General features: G+C 38.9%; 1 protein-coding gene and 1 pseudogene across 1 annotated transcript in view; one reads left to right on the forward strand and one right to left on the reverse strand.

Moving 5' to 3' along the window:
- Pdzrn4 (PDZ domain containing ring finger 4) overlaps positions 1-20,894 on the forward strand; it is a 336,730-nt gene that overhangs the window by 36,087 nt on the left and 279,749 nt on the right. The window lies entirely within an intron of this gene.
- On the reverse strand, positions 14,435-15,744 carry LOC119822887 (annotated as a pseudogene).

Below are 20,894 nucleotides of genomic sequence, written 5' to 3' on the forward strand. Positions count from 1 at the left end.
TTTATCTTTTTAGCCTAAGTTACTTTACCTATATCATGCTTTCCAGCTCTATTTGTTTGCTTGCATATTTAATAATTATATTTGGTTTTACAGCTAAATGTAACTTCATTGTATATATACATAGATTCATACACACATATATATGTAATGATATATGTATACATACTATAATGTTCACTATGCATTCATCTCTTGATGAACCTCTATGTTGGTTATTTTTTTGCTATTATGTATAATGCCTCAATAAACATGCATGTATATTTGTGGTAGGACATAGAGCCCCTTGGGTATAAGCCCAGGATTGATACATTAATGTAACATGGCAGTTCTATTTTCAATATTTTCTTAAATCTTTATATTGATTTGCATAATGGATGTACTAGGTATTGTTCTCACTTGTATCTGGGGGGTTCCTCTTTATCTTTTTGACAACATTTTTTATTGTCTCCTTTTTCTGATAATAGCCATTGTTACTGGTGTGGAGCGGAGTGAGATGGAATCTCAATGTAGGTTTAGTTTGCATCTCTCCAGTAGCTAAAGATGATGAACACATTTTAAGGCACTTACTGTGTTTCTTCTTTTGAGAGTCATATATTCATTTTATTAGCACCTTTTATATGAATGTTTTGAGATTATAATATAATTACATTTCTCCCTTTCCTTCCTTCTCTCCAAACCTTCCCATTTCTCTTACAAATTTGTAACTTTTTATTCATTAATTGTTGTTACATGCCTATATGTATGCATTAATATATTCCTAAATATAATTTTTCTAATCTGTGCACTGTTACTTGTATATATGTTTATAGAACGGATCATCTGGTATTGGATAACACACTGCTGTACTCTTCCTCAGGGGAAGTCATTTCATAAGAGAAAGAGAGGGAGGAGGGGGAGAATGTGTGTGTATGTGTGTTTGAATTTTGTGATTTTTTTTAAACAATGCTAGATAATGCTCTCTCTGATACATAAGCTGGGATATATTCCTTCCCATTTGACTCTGTTCAATCTGATGATAGTTTCCTTATAGTTCTTTTAAATTTCAAGAAAAAATTTGCTATATATTATAACATATGTTATAACACATAAAATAAAGTAAATACAAATGCAAATTATTGTTATATATAAAATCTGGTATATATGTATATCAAATATACATACATAAAATCTGTAAATTTCTCCATTTATTAATTAGTGGGAATATTTACTGTGATATTGGTGTACTGATCAGAAAATTTTTGTCTATAGCTATGTCTTGAAATGAGTTCTAATGTTTTCTGTTAGCAGTTTTGGGGTCTATTTTTATGTGTGGTTTTTTCCTGGTTTTTCTTAGTTCTTTGAAATTTTCATTTAATGTATTTTGATCTTAATCACCCTCTTCCCCTGACTTTCCCAACTCCTCTCAAATCTATCATCATCTTACCTACTCATACAACTGCATCCTTTCTTTTTGTTTATAAACCTACTACTCTGTAGCTAAAATATCTACATACACACATATAAACAGAATTAAAATGTAGTTACCCTGCAACGGGCAATAAATTTCCCACAGACACCACTGGTTAACAAATAAAAAGCTCAGGACTGGGAATGGATCCCTTTCTTTGGCTTAACTGGTCAGTGAGGTCCCATACATTACAAGCTATTGCGGGTGTTTTTGGTTGCTTTCCAGAACATGACAAAAGAAGACCCTATTATAAAGATCACACACACTTGAGTTATACATGGAGAAATTGAGTTAGTACTTACCTGAAAGCTGCATCCCTAATGGCTAGGTGTCATGGTACTGGAATGTGCTTTGCATGCTGCTGGAGAAGAAAAGTAATCATCAAAATTACCCAACCACGAACTCTGAGAGCTACAGTAATGAGCAGCCTGAGAAGACATGCCCACTGGTACAACAGTGGCAGTTACATTTGGGAGCAGCTAACCACTTTCTGATTAGATTTAAGGACCATTCTATCAGTTGAAATCCATACCTGGCACTGTTATTGAGGCCAAGAAACTGTGGTTTGTTAGGTCATAGGCTCTGGGGGAGAGCCTACCTACTATTGTTATTCTGCTAAATACACATAGTATAAAATCAACTAGATCAGATAGTAGGGTTTTTTTGTTTTTGGTTTTTTGAGACAGGGTTTCTCTGTGGCTTTGGAGCCTGTCCTGGAACTAGCTCTGTAGACCAGGGTGGTCTTGAACTCACAGAGATCCGCCTGCCTCTGCCTCCCGAGTGCTGGGATTAAAGGCGTGCACCACCACCGCCCGGCTTAGTAGTTGTTATAGTTACGTATTAGTCCACGTCTCGGCCCTCATCAAAGAACAGTCTTCTCTTGACAGATGTCTGTTAATGCAGCAACCTACAATTGTCAAGGCGAATACATTAGGAGACTGCAGGATGCTCAGCACTGAATGAGACATCAATGCTTAGAGATCATTGCATAAGAGGGGGCAGAAAGACTGGAAGAGCCAGAGGCGTGACTACAAGGATACTTTTCTGGATACAGCAGGACAGTTACACATATGAATTCACAACATGCACAAAGATCAGGGAAATCCAAGCTACACAAAATCACTGTTGGGAGAAGAAGAGAGATGCCCATGAAGTAAGTCCACCCCTACTGGAGGAACTATTGGCAACTGATATCTTCTGGAAAGGGAGAGTGGGTTTTCTTTAAATGCATGACCACTGACAAGTGACCTATGGTCCAGTGACAGGCCACATGTCCCAGAGCGTATGGGCAGCACATTTCCTGTTTAAATAAGGACTTTCATTTTGAATTGGTGTTTCTGCGAGGAATGAGTTATAGACATGTTTGTGTGTGTAGCTATCCAGTTTTGACAGGGTCGTTTTTGTAGTCAGTTTTTTTTTCCAGCATTTGATTTTTGGTTTCTTTGTTCTGATCAGGAGGTTATAGTTGTGTGGGAGGTTGCTATGTGCTCTATTCCATTTTACTGGTATGCATGCCTGTTTTTGTGCCAATACCATACAGTCATGGGCACTGCCGCTCTAGCGTTACATGAAGTAAGGTGTTAATGATACCTCAGGCAGTATTTTTCTGCTAAAGATTTCTTTGGCTATTCATGCTTTTATTTCCAGATTGTTTTTTCTAGTTCTGTGAAGACTGTTACTTGAATTTTTATTAGAGTTGTATTGAATTTGCAGATTGCTTTTGGCAGTACAGTCATTTTCTCAATATTAATTCTGCCAAACCATAACCTTTTATTTTTCCTTCTTTTACTGTGTCTTAAAAGTTTTTAGAGTAGAAACCTTTAACTTCTTTCGTGAGATTTATTCATGAGAATTTTTAGAATATTTTTATTTTTTAAATTTGTGTGTGTGTGTGTGTGTGTGTGTGTGTGTGTGTGTGTGTGTAGGCAAGTAGGTAAATACGTGGATGAGAATGCAGGTACCAGCGAAGGTCAAAGGTAATGGATACCATGAGTTCAAGTTACAGGTGGTTGTGAGACACTTGACAGGTCTGCTAGAAATCTAACCCGGGTCCTCTGGAAGAACGTCTCTCCAGCCGCATACTCCTAGGTATTTTTGAAACTATTGTGAAATATAAGAAAATCTTTCTCAGCAAATTCATTATTATTTATCCAAAAGGTTGCCTTGATTGGTAATATCCTAAAAGTTAGAATATTTCTGATAGAATACAAAAGGTTTTTAAATTATGGAATCCTGTCTCCTTTTTTATCTTTATCTCTTTTATATCTTTCTCTTCCCTTGGTTTCTCTAGCTGAGTTTTTCAACACTGTGTTGAGTAGGAGTGAATAGAAATGATTTCTGATTTTAAAGGACATGGTCTTAATTTTTCCCTTTTAGTACACTATTTTCTATATATAGGCTTGTCATACATAGCCTTAACTACATTGTGGAATATATTGTCTACTCTTAAAATTTCCAGTACGTTTATCATGAGGCATGTTAAGCTTTAAGGAATGCTTTTTCTGCATCTATATAGATGATTGTGGATTTCTTGTTGTGTTATGTGTATTGATTTGCATATAGGAATCAAATTTGTATCCCTGCCATGAAGCCCACTTGGTCATGATTCATGATCTTCTTGATAGGTGTGGTGGTTATAATAACAGCCCCCATAAGGTCACTAGTTTTCAGTTCTGCCTCATGAGAAACAAGGGTATTTTAGGACAAGCTCAAATACTTGATAAATTTTACCCTCATAGATTTGACTTTCTGTTTCAATTTACAATTCCATTCACTTTGGAGAGTTGTGTGTGAAAACTCTTAGATTCTATTAGTTGGTATTTAGGCTCATTGGAAGACTTTATATGGCCATTTTGTTAAATTAGTGTGGATTCTTTCTTAGATATTTCAACTATGTCAGTGCTTTTGACTTCTGTTAGAGTGAAGCTGTGGGATTTAAAATGGGTTATGGCAGGTTGTAACATATTAATTGTGCTTCTGTGTTGCATTTTGTGCATCTGTTAGGATGGTTTGTCTTCCAGTTTTAATGTTACCCTTCCCCAACCCTATTTGGTGTATAATTTCTGTGAGGTCTCCTTAAGAAGCCTATCATAGGAGATATCCTGGAGATATTGAGGGGGAGATGCGTCGATGCCACACACTTATCTGCAGTCTTGGCTTTTCCTAGCTTTAAGACTCATTTGCCTTATGCTTTTGAAGTTGCAGAGGAAGTGGTGTAGGGCTATTGTTTGGAAACAATGTGGCATGGAGAATGCTTTTAGAGCAAGGGCTATCTGTCTTTAATCAGATGAACAAAGAGATGGGGAAAGTATCAGGAGGAGCACGGTATGAACGAGAGAGGAGGAGGAGCATGGACTGTGAGCACAGTCCTATCATAGAGTTGGAAACAGGAGAAAGGTACGAGCAATAGGGTGGCATAGCAAGAAGGAGGCCAGCTCTAGTGCCCAGTACTCCCCACGGCTCCTTAATGATGTCTGGACATTTCCCTGCAGCCGTAATTTTTATTCACCTTTGTTCTCTCATTACCTGTCCTTATGAATCAATTATCACTTCTTTCATCCCCCTGCAAGCTTGCACTTATTCCCCAAATACGAGGCATTTGGGGGTATCTGTCCTCCTCTACAGTGGTGTGCCATTGACTCTGTATACGTCAAGCTGACCTGCAGGTCTTTGCCTCAGACATTGCTGTGCTTTAGTTTCTCTTTAAGAGTCTCGGTTGCCCTTGGTCTTAGTATACAAAATTTAATAAATCAGGGTTGGGAACCCTTGAGTCAGTTTCGGTATCATTTTCATTTTATTGCTCTGATGAAACACCATGACCAAGGTACCCTGTACAAGAAAGAGTTTACTCTGGGCATTTGGTTCCAGAGGGCTAGGATCCAAAATGTTGGCGACAGTAGGCAGCTGAAACAGCAGCTGAGAACTCACGTATTAACCTCCAAAAGCAAAGAGAAACAGATGGAAATGTCAGGAGTCTTTGAAAACTTTAAAGTCCATCCCTAGTAACATACTTCCTCCAGCAAGGCCACACCCCTAATCCTCCCTAAACAGCTACCAGCTGGGGATAAGGTATTCAAATACCCGAGACTCAAGGAGGATGCCACTTTTCAAGCACTACAATGAAGAAAACAATAACAATTAATATATGAGAATGTATCATTCATAACTAATACTTTATGAAGTAACCTTTAATGTGGTTTCTGTTGTTGTCAAGAGACGCCATTACTATGGCAGCTCCTCTAAGGGAAAACATTTAGTTGTGTGGTATACAGTTTCAGAAGTTTAGTTCCTTGTCACAGCAGGATATGGCAGCATGCAGATAGACATGGTGCTAGAGAAAGAGCTGAGACTGGAGAAGGAGCTACATCTTGATCCCACAAGCAACAGGAAGTGATCTGAAACACTGGGTGTATCTTGGGCATATACGAGACTACAAAGCCCACCTCCACAGTGACACACTTCCTCCAACAAGATCATACCTACTCCAAAAAGTCACAGTTCCTAATAATGCCACTCCCTGTGAGCTTATGGGGGCAATTACATTCAAACTATCATAGTAGACTTAAAAATGCTTAAGGTTACCGAAAATACACACACGGGAAATGCCATCAGTTGGATTTCCAAAGGAAGACGGTTTTCTTTTTGTTTGCTTATTTATTTTATTACATTATATGCTGGAGATCACATCCAGGGCCTCATGCGGGAAAAACACTCTACCAGCTGCACTGTATTCTCAACTGAAAAGAAGATCGCTGTTTGAGTAGGTAACACTGTGGCTGTTGAGTGACTGCCATTGAGTAAATTCTTGCGATGTATATAAATACAATAATTGTAGAAGTTGAATCTCAATTTGATCTAGGTTTTAAAAAATTAAATATATGCAACAAGAACAGAAAATATTTCTGAAGTGTTAGATTTAATTGAAGACGAATCTTAGGAGATTAATGGGTAGCAAGGTATAACACCCTTCAAACACAGGAATCACTTGTAGTAACTGAGCTCATCTGATCCAGAAGTCTCAACCCTGAAGAATGGAAAAACTTACTACCACCACTTTCCTAAACTAGTATAATTCCTAACTTCTCTCGAAATACTTACGCTGATACCCACAGATTACCGTAGATCACACCTTGTCAATGAAGCCTTTTTTTGTTGTTGTTGTTGTTGTTGTTTTGTTTTGTTTTTCAAGACAGGGTTTCTCTGCAGCTTTAGAGACTGTCCTGGAGCTAATTCTTGTAGACCAGGCTGGTCTCGAACTCACAGAGATCCGCCTGCCTCTGCCTCTTGAGTGCTGGGATTAAAGATGTGCGCCACCACCGCCTGCAATGAAGCCTTTTTTTTTGCATGGGTAGACCATTATGGAAAGCCACGATTGGTCAAAATATAAAGGACAACTGACCGTAGGGTGTCCAGCCTCAACTGATATACATCTGCAATACAACTCTTACATATAAGCCTCAGGGACCATCGCTGAAGAGAGAGCCAGAATACCACAAGTATGCTGAGAGACTGTGCTTTCTAGCTACAAGAGGGAAGCTACACCCCTGAGATCTAATAACATGGCTGCCTAAAAAAGACCTGAACAGTTCCAGCAGTAATTGACATTTAAACCCACATTGAGGTGAAGAGCAACAGGCAATTAACCACTTCTGAGGAAGGATGAATTAGTCTTCCCTAAGTATAAGCCCCATAATTGGTTAGTCAATACCAAGTTCTCAGTCCTACAATCATATCCATGCAAGCAACACTGAACAGACTCGGCAGATTGTTTTTTGAATATTTATTCATTATGTGTATATGCAGCAACAATAGTTTAAGAAGAGAAGTTCTGAATTTGGGAGGGGAAAAATCACATGGAAGGTGCTGAAGAGAGGAAAAAGAGGGAAATTGTGTGATTATAGTTTAAATTAAAAGATAAAAGCAAAAAACCATTAAGAGACAAAGTTGCTTTATTATCCTGAATTTTTTGAATCAAGAATAAAAAAATCTCTACTCTCTCATTGTATATATATTATACAGTATATACATGAAGTATATACATACGTAATATGTATGTTGTATATATCTATTCTACATAGTATACATATTTAGCAAAATATATGTAGTGTTAGAAAGTCATATTATATTACCAGTAATAGTAAAAGAGGACTAAGCTATGTTTCTATAGTAGGTAAAGGAAATCATGAAGTGTCTAATTTATTAACTTGAATTATTCCTTAAAATTATTGCTTATTCCTATAGTGAACTCTCAAAGCTAAAGCAATGTATTTGTGTATAGATATACCCATGAGGATACACACAAAGCAATGTATTTGCATGTAGATATGCCCATGAGGATACACACAAAGCAATGCATTTGCATGTAGATATACCCATGAGGACACACACAAAACAATGTATTTGCATGTAAATATACCTATGAGGACACACACAAAGCAATGTACTTTCATGGAGATCTACCTATGAGGATACACACAAAGCAATGTATTTATATGTAAATATACCCATGAGGACACACACAAAGCAATGTATTTGTATGTAGAGATACCCATGAGGATACACACAAAGGGAACTCTCCGACCATGCTGAAATCACCTGAGAGGGGAGGAAGTGATGAAGTGAATCTTCATTGAATTACAGTTATTTAAAGAAAAATAAAAATGGAAATTATTAGGATAAAATACTAATGCTGGCAAGAAAGAAGAATAAGTAATCATTAATTTTGTATTTAAATTAAGTTGAAATCTGATTACTAGCTCAAATTATGCAATAAAATATTTGCTGTATGTAGTCATATATCTTAAAACGTGGAGTCCCCTCCCCTCCCCCAGTATTAATAGTAACTGTGATCTATCCATATTCTACTGTGTCTGCGATTAAGGATTACCCTGGTTACGAGTCAGACTATGGTGTGTATTCATGTGTGCAGGCATGCACTCACACAAACACACACACACACACAGAGAGAGAGGGGGGGGGAAGGGAAGAAGGGATAGAGGGAAGGAAGGAAAAGAGAAGCCTGAGTCTATGAGAACCAAACCCATGACTTAGCATTCCAGTCCTTCAGTCTCAGGACTACTTGAATAAAAATATAATTAGCAACAATATGCTTATCATTCAATATGTTCATGTTTGGAGAAAGATAAAAAATGCATAAACTCCTATCAAAGCAAAGAATATCAAATGACTTTAGCATAATAAAATACAACTTCAAGCTGAATGTACACAGATTGTAATTTTTTAAGTAATTATCACATCAATTGGCTTTCAAGTAATCAGGAATGTGATAACATGACGTCATACCTGTAGCAATTAAGACAAACTTCACAGTCCTTTCCGACATTTGCTGTGTTCCTGCAGCGCCTCAAAGAATCCATTAGAGGGCGGTATAATCTTGTCTTCAGCTTAGCAAATATAACAAAATTTCTTTATTTTTCAGCACAAACCTTAAACAGAATTGTAAACCTCTGCCTGTGGAATTATAAAAGACACTGGCCTTATTCAGAATTTCTTTCTTATAAGTGTGCTTTGTAGTGGATACAAACATGGGATGCAGCAAATACCCTCAAATTTGAATTTAAAAGATCGTTTTCCTCGGTGTAATGTAAAACATTATTAGCGGCAAGTAGCAAGCCTGCCTATAATGTAAGACTTTAATGATGTACTCATTTTTAAAGTTGATTGTTTATTTTAAAGCACATATATTTTATTTACAACTCAATTTATAAATAAATTCTCAAGTCAACCCAAGTACACTTGTCTGCTTTAGAACACAGTTTACAGAGTTGGCCTCTATAATCAAGGAAGCATCTGTCATTGGTACCATTATAGTTAAGGGAACTTTTGGTGACGCTGTGGGATGTCAAAGATCCATCAATCACAAGTCCTGTCTTTAATCCTGTGTATTAAATTAAATAGTATTTCATCACAGAGTTAAAATATGAAATGTGGAGGAAATAGCATTAAAGAGCCGTTAGGCATGCCACCTTCTCCAATAGGGAGTCAGCTCTGCAGTGCTCCCTGCAAGACATAGCTGTGGCTGACTCAGGAGGGAGCCTGGACGCCCCACGGAGACTTCTGCCACAAGGGCTGGAAAAGGCTGATGGGCAGTGCATGGCCCAGGCCAGTTGGAGTCACTGCCTTTGGGATTTGACTAGAACAATGACCTTCAAACCTTCTCCTTACCCACAGCCATACATCCCTTGCAGTATCATTTATTAAGTGGATTATGCATTTGACTTAAATCAGATTCATATACAAAGTGACATTAACATAATTTAGAATTACGCGCCATGGATATCGGGGGAAAGGAAAAATGAATGCAGGAAAACTTTTAAATTGTAGAAACCAAAAAGAAAATTAAGCAATGAAAAAGAAATTACAGGCCTAATATCTATTAGAAAATGTATAACCAAAAATTTATTTCCCATCGCAAAGCCTTTTTATTAGCAGATCCTATGGAGGGGTGAGCTTTGGTGCAGTATTATAGAATATTTCTCTCATGTGGGGCCTTTCAATAAACAGTCCTTCACTTTTCCTTGGTGTTGACACCAACAGGAACCAAGTATCTCATTTTACGTGTGTAATATGGACTGGACTACCATTTACATTTTAAAAAAATTGTATTTCACCTGTGTACCATGGCATGCCCACAGCTGCTCCATGGCCGGGAGAGAGGTCAGAATTGGTTCTTTCTGCTACGTGCAGCTCCAGGATGGAGTTCAGACCATCAGGCTTGTTGGCCTGTGCCTTTTTCCCCTGAGTTGTGGCTCCCATTCTATTTGCATTTTAAATTACAACATAAGGCCCTCTGAGTGGCACAGAGCAGGGGGCATGATCTGAGATTACCATTAATCTCAGATACTTGATGAAAAGATCCAGTTAATCATAAAAAAAAAAAAAAAAAAAAAAACAAAACAAAAAAAAAAAAAAAAACATGCACGGCCTCACTTCTACCCTCTGTTTAGATCCGCCAGAATTTTGTCTGGAAATTGGAGAGCTAAGGAAGAAACAGCTCCTCGACCGAGGCTCCTCTGTCTTCACAGAAGGATACACTGATCCTAACGCTAAGCAGAACTGCACACTTACCAGATTCGATATGTGGTATACACTGAATCAAAGGTGATGGCAAACACTGGAAACACATGAACCAGAGGAGAAAGGCTCAAGGAGCAATGCTGGTGGAGGCCTATACAGAAACAGAAGCTGGCTTAAATATTATTTAGTTTTCTATATCCCATGAATCACAGCTTCCATAGATACCTTTGCTTGGGTCAGTATGACCTATGTACTCCCCAGAGGCTGTTAGGTTTATTCATTTGCAAGGGAGAAAAATCATTTTAAAATAGTACATTGCCTTTTGAGGATTAGATCTCAATTTCCTATCACTAGTAAATGTTTCTACCTTTTTGTAACACACCTCTTATGTTTCCTACTACCTGAATTTTATTAATCTGTCCGTCTATATGATTAGACAGTCAGATTGCCACCTCCACACCAACTCACAGCTTGTTTCAAAGAAGCCTTCGTCTCTGGTGCCACGCAAGGGCTAAAAATAACTTTGGGGGATAGGGAAAAGTAAAATGATGTCATAAGAGCAGAAGAGGGACTACAAGGAAAGAACAGGACAGTAAGGGGGGCAGGGCAGAGAAGTGGGAAGATAAGGCAAGCGGGAAGACAGTTCTAGTGTTGGCATGGGTGTGTAAAACAGCTAGTGCCTTCCTGGATATAATGGAGCAGAAATACAGCTGGAGTGGGGTTTGCATACAGACTAGAACAACTTGATATACGTACTTTATGTTCCCCTCCTGTGACTAGGGCAGGCATCATTGTTCCTACTGAAACTGGTGGGAATCCATCTCGAGACAGGCATTAGGACACTTGGTGAGTTATTTCATACCTTGATATCAGTCTGCTCTTTGCAGAGAAAAAGTAGAAAATGATAAGGATACTGTGGTGGGGTTTGAATGAAAACGGCCTCCATAGGCACCGAGGGCGTGGCACTATTGTGAGGTGTGTCTTTGTCTGAGTGGCTGTCTGTGGGCTTGCAGGAGGAACTGTGTTGCTGGGGGTGGACCTTGCGGTTTCAGAAGCCTAAGCCAGGACCTCTGGCACTATCTCTTCCTGCTGTCTGCTGATGGGTATGTAGAATTCTCAGTTACCTCTCCAGCATCACGTCTGCCCATGCGATGCCATGCTTCTCAACATGATGATAATAGACTAAACCTCTGAACTGTAAGCCAGCCCCAATTAAATGTTTTCCTTTCTAAGAGGTGTCATGGTTATGGTGTCTCTTCACAGCAGGAACATTCTTAAGACAAAAGTTGAACAGGTGAGCTTGGAAAGCCATCCGGGTTCTTAAAGAGAACCAGAAACATGAAGTCCTTTCTCTGTGCTGATGAAAACTGAAGTCATGTGACAAAGGGATGGCAAGAGGGTGTGTAGAAACATTGATGCATTAATTTATTTACCCACTGAAGAAGAATGCCACACCGGTGCTTGGTTACTAAGCTTCTAGTTACAGCCAAAATGATCCAGGGAAGCTTGAGTCCTCTACTACAGGCTACACTGACATTACTAACCTAAACCTAACTACTGTGTACTATATGACATTATGCATCCTGGGTACATGCTCCTACTTTGCTAAGTTTGTAATGGGAACAAAAGGGGAATCAGGAATATTTAATGCCTGTGACGTTGGAGGTACTATCCCAAATTGTCAACATAGTCATTTTATTTAAACCCCCAACACCTTTTTGTTGTCAGCTTTACATAGGAAGGGATACTCCTGGAAGTTAAAAACACTAAATATCAAGCAGCTGCCAGTTGAGACCATACCGTGCACAATCTAGTATTTCACACTGCATCGCCTCCAGTGGCCACTCAGACAGGAGGCCTCGTGCGCCTGTGTGTTTCTCAATTCACTGGGAGCAGCAGAAGCAGGGAAGGAGGCAGCAAGTGCCCCTTGATGATCCTTGACCAAGACACAAAAGACCCGAAGAAAAGGGAAGGCAAATAAGAACCAAAAAAATGAATACATGCTGAAATCCCTGTTCTGAGCTCAGAGTTTAGTTTTCCTTTATTTCCAGGCATGAAAACTTTAACTTTTCTCTTGAAAAGTTTTTTGTGTGTGAAAATATCGTGACTGTTGTTTTAGAGATTTAGATAACACGTCAAGGAACCACATTCACTGAAACACACCATTCTTTCTCATACTAGAATTTGGAGTCAGCAAAACGAGAGCTCCACTGTTATTTAAAATGATACGGTCATTTTGATGGAGTGCCTTACTTCTTAAACGCTGGCATATTTTTCAAAGTGAAAAAATTTAAACTGGAGAAAGGCACATAAGAGGTGCGTGAAGAATGGATCACTAAGGGTAAACACGGAAGATTACACATTCGAAACTTTGTACCCTGCCTTAAAAATGATCAACTGGGCAAAGCAATTCAATCTAGCCAACCCTGCCATTAATTTTTGAGTTAAAATGTATTGTCTACTTCACCTTGAGCCTGGGGAGCAACATGGATATTTGAGTTTAGCCTAAAGCGTTGTGGAGAGAGATGGAATGAAATCTCTAGAACTCTTGTCTCGCTGGTGGCCTACAGCAAAGGGGTGAGGTTATAATGGTTCTAAGGCTCAGACAGTATTGCAAGTGTCCATGAAAGTGGAAAGCAACTATAAAAAATGATTGACATGTTCTATAAAGTAGACTTCCACTGCCAGTCATCTAAATATGATTCATTAATCATACTATAAGCGCTTGACAGCTGACTGACAATAACAGATTCTCCCCCCGAGAAAGCTACATCGAAACTTAAGAGCAGCTTATCAATGGTGATGCTATTTAAGCTGCGTGCCATGCATCATACAGAAGGCAGAGAGCTTCTTGCTGCCCAGCATAATTGATTCCAGCAGACCTTGTTACCACAATGCACATTACAGTCTTCTGATGCCGCCCCAATTACAGAGGGCTGATTGGTCTTACAAGAGAGAAAAAAAAGAGAAAACACAGAAGACATTTCTGACTTAAATTACCCAAATTATTAAGAGACTTTTATGAAAATGTTTAATTTATTTCTCCAATTCAAGGACTTCGATAGTCAGGAGCTAAAACGTTGCCAAGTGTCAGTGCCCCAACAACTGTGACAGTGTTGGGAACTTCAGGCCTTTGTTTGCTGTAGTTAAATATTGTTCATAGAAGTGGCCTTGGCATCTAGTTAGGCTGTTTCCTGAGAGAGCTCAAAGGAAGAATAAAAGCCAAATTTGAAAAAGAAAAAACACAGGATGAGAAGGTAAAGGGTGTAAGAGTAACACCATATTAGGACTAAAAACCTACATGTCAACCTGGGGAAGACGCCAAGTCGCCCCACAACCAGGTTTTGAAATTTATGAAGTTTCTGATGTATGAAAACACACTATGACTTTTCAGCTTCTAGAATGACCATCAATGCTGTCTAAGAGGACATGCCTCTGACTCTTTCTTCCTAACATCTTCCTGTGTGTCATACCACCCCATAAGTCCCAATTTCTTCCCTAGCTCCCTGGAGTTGTGAATTGATTCTAATGTGTTAAAAATTCAAAAAGACAGTGTTTGGGTCCTGGTTTCAGCTTTGGCCAGTCGACAGCCTAGGCTGAGTGAATCAGTTGTCTGTAAGGTGATATGTATTTCTGGTCTCCAGGGTTGTGTATAATTTACATGCCCACACAGACATAGAAGTACCTTTGGATCAGTCAATACTGTTAATGTTAGGGATTGGTTTTGGATTGCAACTTCTATGTGTTTAGAAGTAGATTTTTGGGACATGTAATCTGGCCATTATTGAAGCGACAGATAAGAATTTAGACTAAGTTTTGCACAGAAGTGGGTTGTTAGAGACAATATAATTCTTCAGTTAAACAGTAGGGAGAACTAAGTTACAGGCACCCTTCAATAGCCTGCTTTATTTTTTTTTTTTTACTTTTATCTGCATTTATTTCATGTTGAATTTATTCCCGTGCCAGAAGTTTTTGTTTCTTCAGTTTCTTCTGGGATATCTTTTTCTTCTGTGCAACCTCCTCTTCTGGCTTTGGAACAATCTGTTTCTTTTCAGTGAGGATCATTTTGATGTGGCAGGGGGAGCTCATGTGTGGGTTAATCCGGCCTTAAGCTCTGTAAATTTGTCAGCGCATCTTAGGTGCCTTGTTCACCTGGATGTGCTCAATGACCAGAGAGTCTACATCTAAACCCTTCAGTTCAGCATTGCTCTCTGCATTTTTAAGCATGTGCAGCAAAAATTCCGCACTCTTTTTTGGCCACCGACCCTGTATCCAGCCCCACTGTTTGGCCTGGGCACACCTACCGACTCCACCATTGTACCGTTGGAATGGCACACACTGCTTCTTCAAAGTGACATCTTTCAGATACTTGGTGGCTTTTGGGATATGCATACCCTTGATGGCCTGGGCCGTTTCACGGGTGTTCTTTTTTTTTTCCAGTTTATTTATTTTTTATTAAAAATTGCCATCTCCTCCCCTCCTCCTCCCCCTTCCCTCCCATCCCCTCCACCCACACCCCCACTCCCTCCCTCTTGAGGCCAAACAGCCATCAGGGTTCTCTACACTATGTTGAGTCCAAGGTCCTCCCAACTCCCCCCAGGTCCAGGAAGGTGAGCATCCAAACTGCCAAGGCTCACACAGAGCCCGTCCATGTCGTAGAGACCAAGCCCATCGCCATTGTCCTTGGCTCCTCGGTCAGCTTTGATCTTTTTATTTTCCTATAGTAACAATAGAAGAAGTTCCATCAAAGTAGAAAGGAAAGGGATGGCATGACTTACTTGATTTTATAGTTGGAGACTAATTACTTATGATGTTATAACTGAGGAAAGGATTTTTTAGTTGTTTCCCTTTGTTGATCATGTGATGATAGTTAAAATAAAAGATAGGTGTGATATTTCTCAAGTTTTGGCTGCTTCTGATTCCTGAACGTTGACTTAGTTTATCAAGGTCCTTTAACTTTAGTTAATTTTTTTCTCTAGAGATCTAATTTTAACAAATACATTTATTTTACCATAAAATAGCTCCATGAATTTTGCTTTTTGTTTCCCTTTGGTTGATTAGTTGGTTAGTTGATGAAGGTTTTTTTTTTTTTTTTTTGCTTGTTTGTTTTTTTTTTGTTTTTTTTTTGTTTTTGTTTTTGTTTTTGTTTTTGTTTTTGTTTAAGATGTATACCTGCAAGTTATAAAGTGAACCCAAAGGTTTGATCCTCTCGATTCGCATGATTTTGTAGGGTTTTCTGGGTCAAGAGAGTAGTGAACCATTTTCACGGGTCACCTCTGGCCACTTACAGGAAGAGGAAGTGCAAGGGCTACTGGGAGAATTCATGAGCTAACCTGCTTTTTTTCTTTTTTTTTTTTTTTTAAAAAAAAAAGTGATTCTGTAACTATGAAGAATAACTGTATATTGAATGCTGACTCCACACTGCCTGCTTTCTTCCTGTGAAGACTGTAAAGTCGAGGTCTTCCTATGCTCTCCTACCTTGTCAACTGCTTCTTGGCAATTCACTATTTTGTACTATTTGCTTGGACTTATGTTAAATATATTAACTGCTATGGTAATTAGTTCTTGCTGTTGTTATATCTCAATGTGATAGAAAGAGGTGTAGCCTATTGGGAAAACAAGAAACAAAAATCACACATTAATGTGTGGTATGGGAAATTGAAAAACAAAGTATCTTTTGCCACAATGCATGTGTCTAAGTACAGGAAATGGGGACTCTCTCCTACAGTGATTTGGAGATAAAGTTCTACCAAAAAAAAGAGATATTTTAGTGAGGCTGATCATTAAGGGGTCCAGCTATCTGCATCATTACAAGTTTAAATTATTATTTTACAAATTTGAAATTTAAAATCTTCTGGTTTCACGTGTAGGGTTCTAGATCATGCCTCCTGACTTAGAAATTGCTTTTTCAGCCTCGTTTCTTTTGTGGATTTTGTTATATATACTTCAAGGAATAATATATATTCTCATCTCATCAGCCTCGACTAATATACCTATTTTTTTCCTTGAGTGCTTTTATAGGTATTTTTTTTAAAAGAAACTGATTTAATGGATGCAGCTCCTCCCTCAACACAAAGCCCAGAGCCCAGCAGGAGCTGTTAAGTACCTTCTGAGTTTATTGTTTTATGAGTAGCTGATTCTCATTATACTTAGCCAGCTTCCCCTCGGTGCACAAAATATGGGTCAAGTCCTATTTCCGTGGCCTTATTAAGTCAGGTAACATTTTTAACTATCTATGGCTTTGTTTTCAAGACACTTTCCCCAAAGATGTTTTTTTTTTTTTAAAGCCACTTTCCCCGTGCTTTGCGTAATTGTTTTCCTACAAACCTCAGAATGTTTAGACTCTCCTGCTGTAAGCATTTTGCATCTTGCCAATTAAAATCCTAGCCTTTTGGCCTCAACTTCCTTCCCTTGCTTGGCGAGAGCATCTGTGTTCGCAGCATTCTTGTGTAGTTTAACTGGAAGTGCCAATCAGTGATGATTGATCACGCTTTCAGACAGCAGCCTGGACCCTGCTTCGGCACTCTACGCGCATTTGCCATTTTGATTAATGAACGTGAATCAGGGGTGACAATTCACATTTGTGAGTGCATGAAAGGAATGATCAGGATTGGGTGTGGGGAAGCTGCAGCTCCTATTACAACTGCACTGAAAACAAACAGGCCTCGGAGACCTTCTTGCCTGTCACCAGGGAACATCTGGAAGGGGAACTAAAACACAGGCTGCTGCAGCCCTCTTCCGGTATCTTGATCTCATGAAAGATCTCATTTGAGAGCACCAAATGATTTTGAAACATCATTTCTGTATTTACACACACTCATCGAGGCTGTTTCCTTCACTACCGAATAATGAAGTCCTAATAATTGTTTGTAAAAGAGAATGGTGAACGCATTTAAGTGTATTACCTTAACTTGCATAAGCAATATATTTTAAGTATTTCTTTGGTGTCTAGTCAATGAATTTTATATTTCTTGTATTTTCCTTTTGCCAGTATTACCTTTAAAAACATGAGATCATCATGAATAACTTCTTTTACCATTGAGGCCAATATATCAGTGACATGTGACAAATAAGCCATCATATAAATAAGTAAACATCTTATACTAGGAACATCTTCTTTGCTTTGTCAATGAATAAAACTGGCATAAGTGGGACTTACAGGTTTAAGTCTTCAAATGAAATATATCCTATGTGAAATTCAAATATCATTTGTAAGTCTTCTGTATTCATTCTGATTGATCTGTTTGACATTTATTGCTATTTGGGTTGATTGTTTTTATTGTTATTGTTTTAGTTTACTGTTTTAGATGGGTCTTGCTATGTGGCCCAGCTAGCCTGGAATTACTATGTAGACCAGGTTAGCCTTGAACTAATAGATATCACCACCTCCTGATATTCAATTTTAAATACCCTAATTATAATGGCCCGGGCACTATGCTAAATGGGTATTAATGTATGAGGGTGAGAATGTATCATTCTCAGAGTTTCCCTCTTTATTTCCCTAGAAAAAAGACTATTTCACTTTTCCTTTGTAGTTAAGCATCCTTAGAAGGAATCTGCAAAGAAGTTGCTGGTAGGGTTGGCTAAATTGGTGTCCATTTCCAAGAATAGCAGACCATGTGCTGCTGGGTGGTCTTCTGCATTTCCAGGAGTCTCAATAAAGCCCCATATTAAAGAGGAAGTAATGAACGTTTATAATCAACATGAACTGCAGTGTCAAAAGTCATGCAATCTCTACTTTCTTGGTATTGTTGTCAATTGACCTGGGGCTCATTTAGTCTAAATTGAAGCCAATGCGGATGTAGGAAATGAGTAGTGTGTTTGGTTTCATGTTTTCCACAATGAGACAGTGTGCTAGGTGCTGTGGATGCATACACCAGAGAAGAGCACAACAAGGAGAGTAATGGAAATAGGTGTCCAACACAATCCTAACAAGAGCAAACTCATGTGTGAGATTGTATAAAAAACAATCACTGGAAATGAAGTTCCTCAGAAACACAAGGAAGGAGAAGGTGAATAGAGGTTGGAGACAATGAAGTGGTATGGATGTCAGAAACATCTGCCCCTGCGACTGAAGCCCATGGTAGAGATGGGTAAATAATGCCAGGAGGAGCTCACAAGGAGCTCCTGTGACTGGGAGCATGCACACGGTTCTAATATCATATCAGTAAAGGAAAAGCATACATAGAAAAGGCAAGTATGCTGTGTTCTAGGAAACCTAAAAAGGCATGAGTAGAAAATCTTATTTTATTGACTATTTTGTTTGGACCACCAGCAAAGTAGAGTTGATTTGAAAACAGTTAGATGTATAAAGTTGGCTGTCAAGTTTTTCTTCAGTAAAAATAGATACCAAAAAACTAGGTCAGCAGATAGGCTGTTAAGGCATACCATTGTTCTCCATCACTTCTGCTGATGCATCAAGCCCTACAGTCCAAGTCCACAAAGACAAGCATAGCCATCAGCTACAGAATGTGAAGTTCATCCTGCCATTGCTTTGCCTTGTCATAAAAGGGGCCTTACACATGGAACATAGCTTTTAAGACAAGTTCATGCAATCTTGTGAATGGTTTTTTTAATTAATTTTCAAATCGAATAACTGCATCTCTTTTTAACTAGTGAGATAACTTGTATCTATTTGTCAGAAGGTAGATCCTCCTATGATTGTCTGTAGAACAGATACTTTTCTTTTAGGAAGTAATGGGTGTGTATGTGTTAATAATTGCTTTTTTTCTTTGTGTAGTTAAAATTATTTGCTTCCTAAGTTCTTTACTGCCAAACATTTATGATTACCAATCATTCAAAAGATGATAAGACATCAAGGTACCATTCCAGTGGAAAGGTCCAGAACATGTAACAACTGTCAACAGAAGGGGTTGTCGGTGCTGAAGGTGTACCTATTGTCATGGGCTATCCTCTAGAGCAAACCAGAAAGAAAGATGACCCTGAGCTGGTCAAGCTCTGAAATCAGAAGCACACTCAGCTCTGAAGATGCCCAGGGATATTCTTTACACACCGCACACAGTATGCTTGGTGGTCACTTGCCGGCTCCAAAAGTCCCTAAAGCTGGAACAAGAGACCTCTTGAAGCAGGCCAGGACATCTTCAGATGGCTGCACTAGCAAGTTTCCTTATACTTTGGCAACACTGTCTCTTGATAACCAGCATTTTCTGGCTCAATTTTGTCTTCTACAACCACACAGTTTATGGCCTTCCAATATCTGAAGGCATTTAAGATTAATTTCCTCCCTGTTTTATCAGATCTCTGAACTAGTGGCTGGAGAAACTGAATCCAGCCACTGTTTGCAAAGTCTTTCTGAATTAGTATATGCACACAGGTAATGCTTGCTAGTCATGTAATTCAGGCCATTGATAAGCAGGAGCTGATTCATGTCCAGTGTTGCCCTGAAAACATGTCTCTGCAATGTCTTTCTCGTGCCTCTGGAATCTGTGCCACATGGAACTGTACCTCAGAATAAAGTGCCTGTGTTTTAGTTATGATTAAACCTACAGGATCAAACTGACTCGATAAAAGGCAGAGTGCGTATGCTTGGAGACAGTCAGGCAGAACGCCGTGTAGTGCATATTTTTAGCCAGCCCGTCTTTGATTTAAGAGTACACATTTCAGATAGTTTGCCTCCCCTTATACAAATTACCACTCTCCCCCATCATAGCTGTCCTATTTTTCTTCACGGTATTTATCACCTGTTTTATATTCATCCCTTTGCCTGAAGTATTTTACTAGAACATAAATCCCAACATTATGAGTTCCCACTGCCAAAACTTTAAATCCTCTGCTCTTCCCCGCTAAATGATGTTTGGCGAGGTCCTTGTCATGAGCTTGGCACGATTCAAGGAGGGACTGTCAGAGAGGCAGGAAATACATTCCCTCTGACACACATCCTTACCCACTCTGGCATCCGCACTGACTGCGTTCTGTTGTTGTATATCTCTCCCCAAAATGTATTAGAGAGAGTATAATAATTAAATATAAGAAGTAATTTTATATAAAGCCATAGGCATACAGTAAGTAAAGGAGATAGGATTTGAACCAGAGGAGACCATGAGGCTCGAGAAGAGCTTTGCTGTTTAAAGGGTCCCAGTGCTATGTCTAAAGGAGGCTTTATTGTAAGAAAAGGAGCAGACTTGGAGCTAAGGAAATGATGTTTGGGAAATGTACAAGCTTGTGTGGAGATGGAAGGAGACCACAGAGAGACGTGGGGGTTAGAATAGACTAAGAGAATTCACACATGTTTTAGGGATAGAGGCTCCTGCCTAGGAAGTACCAACCAGCCTTACTGGTTTCTTCCTTGGTAGATGTGCTTGCCCAGTAGAAAGTCCGTGATAATTATCAGGAAAATACCACTTTTAAGGTGGTATCAGTCACAACTGTGTAAAATACTTCTTAGTGGGGT

The sequence above is a fragment of the Arvicola amphibius genome, chromosome 9, assembly GCF_903992535.2.
Source record: "Arvicola amphibius chromosome 9, mArvAmp1.2, whole genome shotgun sequence".
In the NCBI taxonomy this organism is placed as follows: domain Eukaryota; kingdom Metazoa; phylum Chordata; class Mammalia; order Rodentia; family Cricetidae; genus Arvicola; species Arvicola amphibius.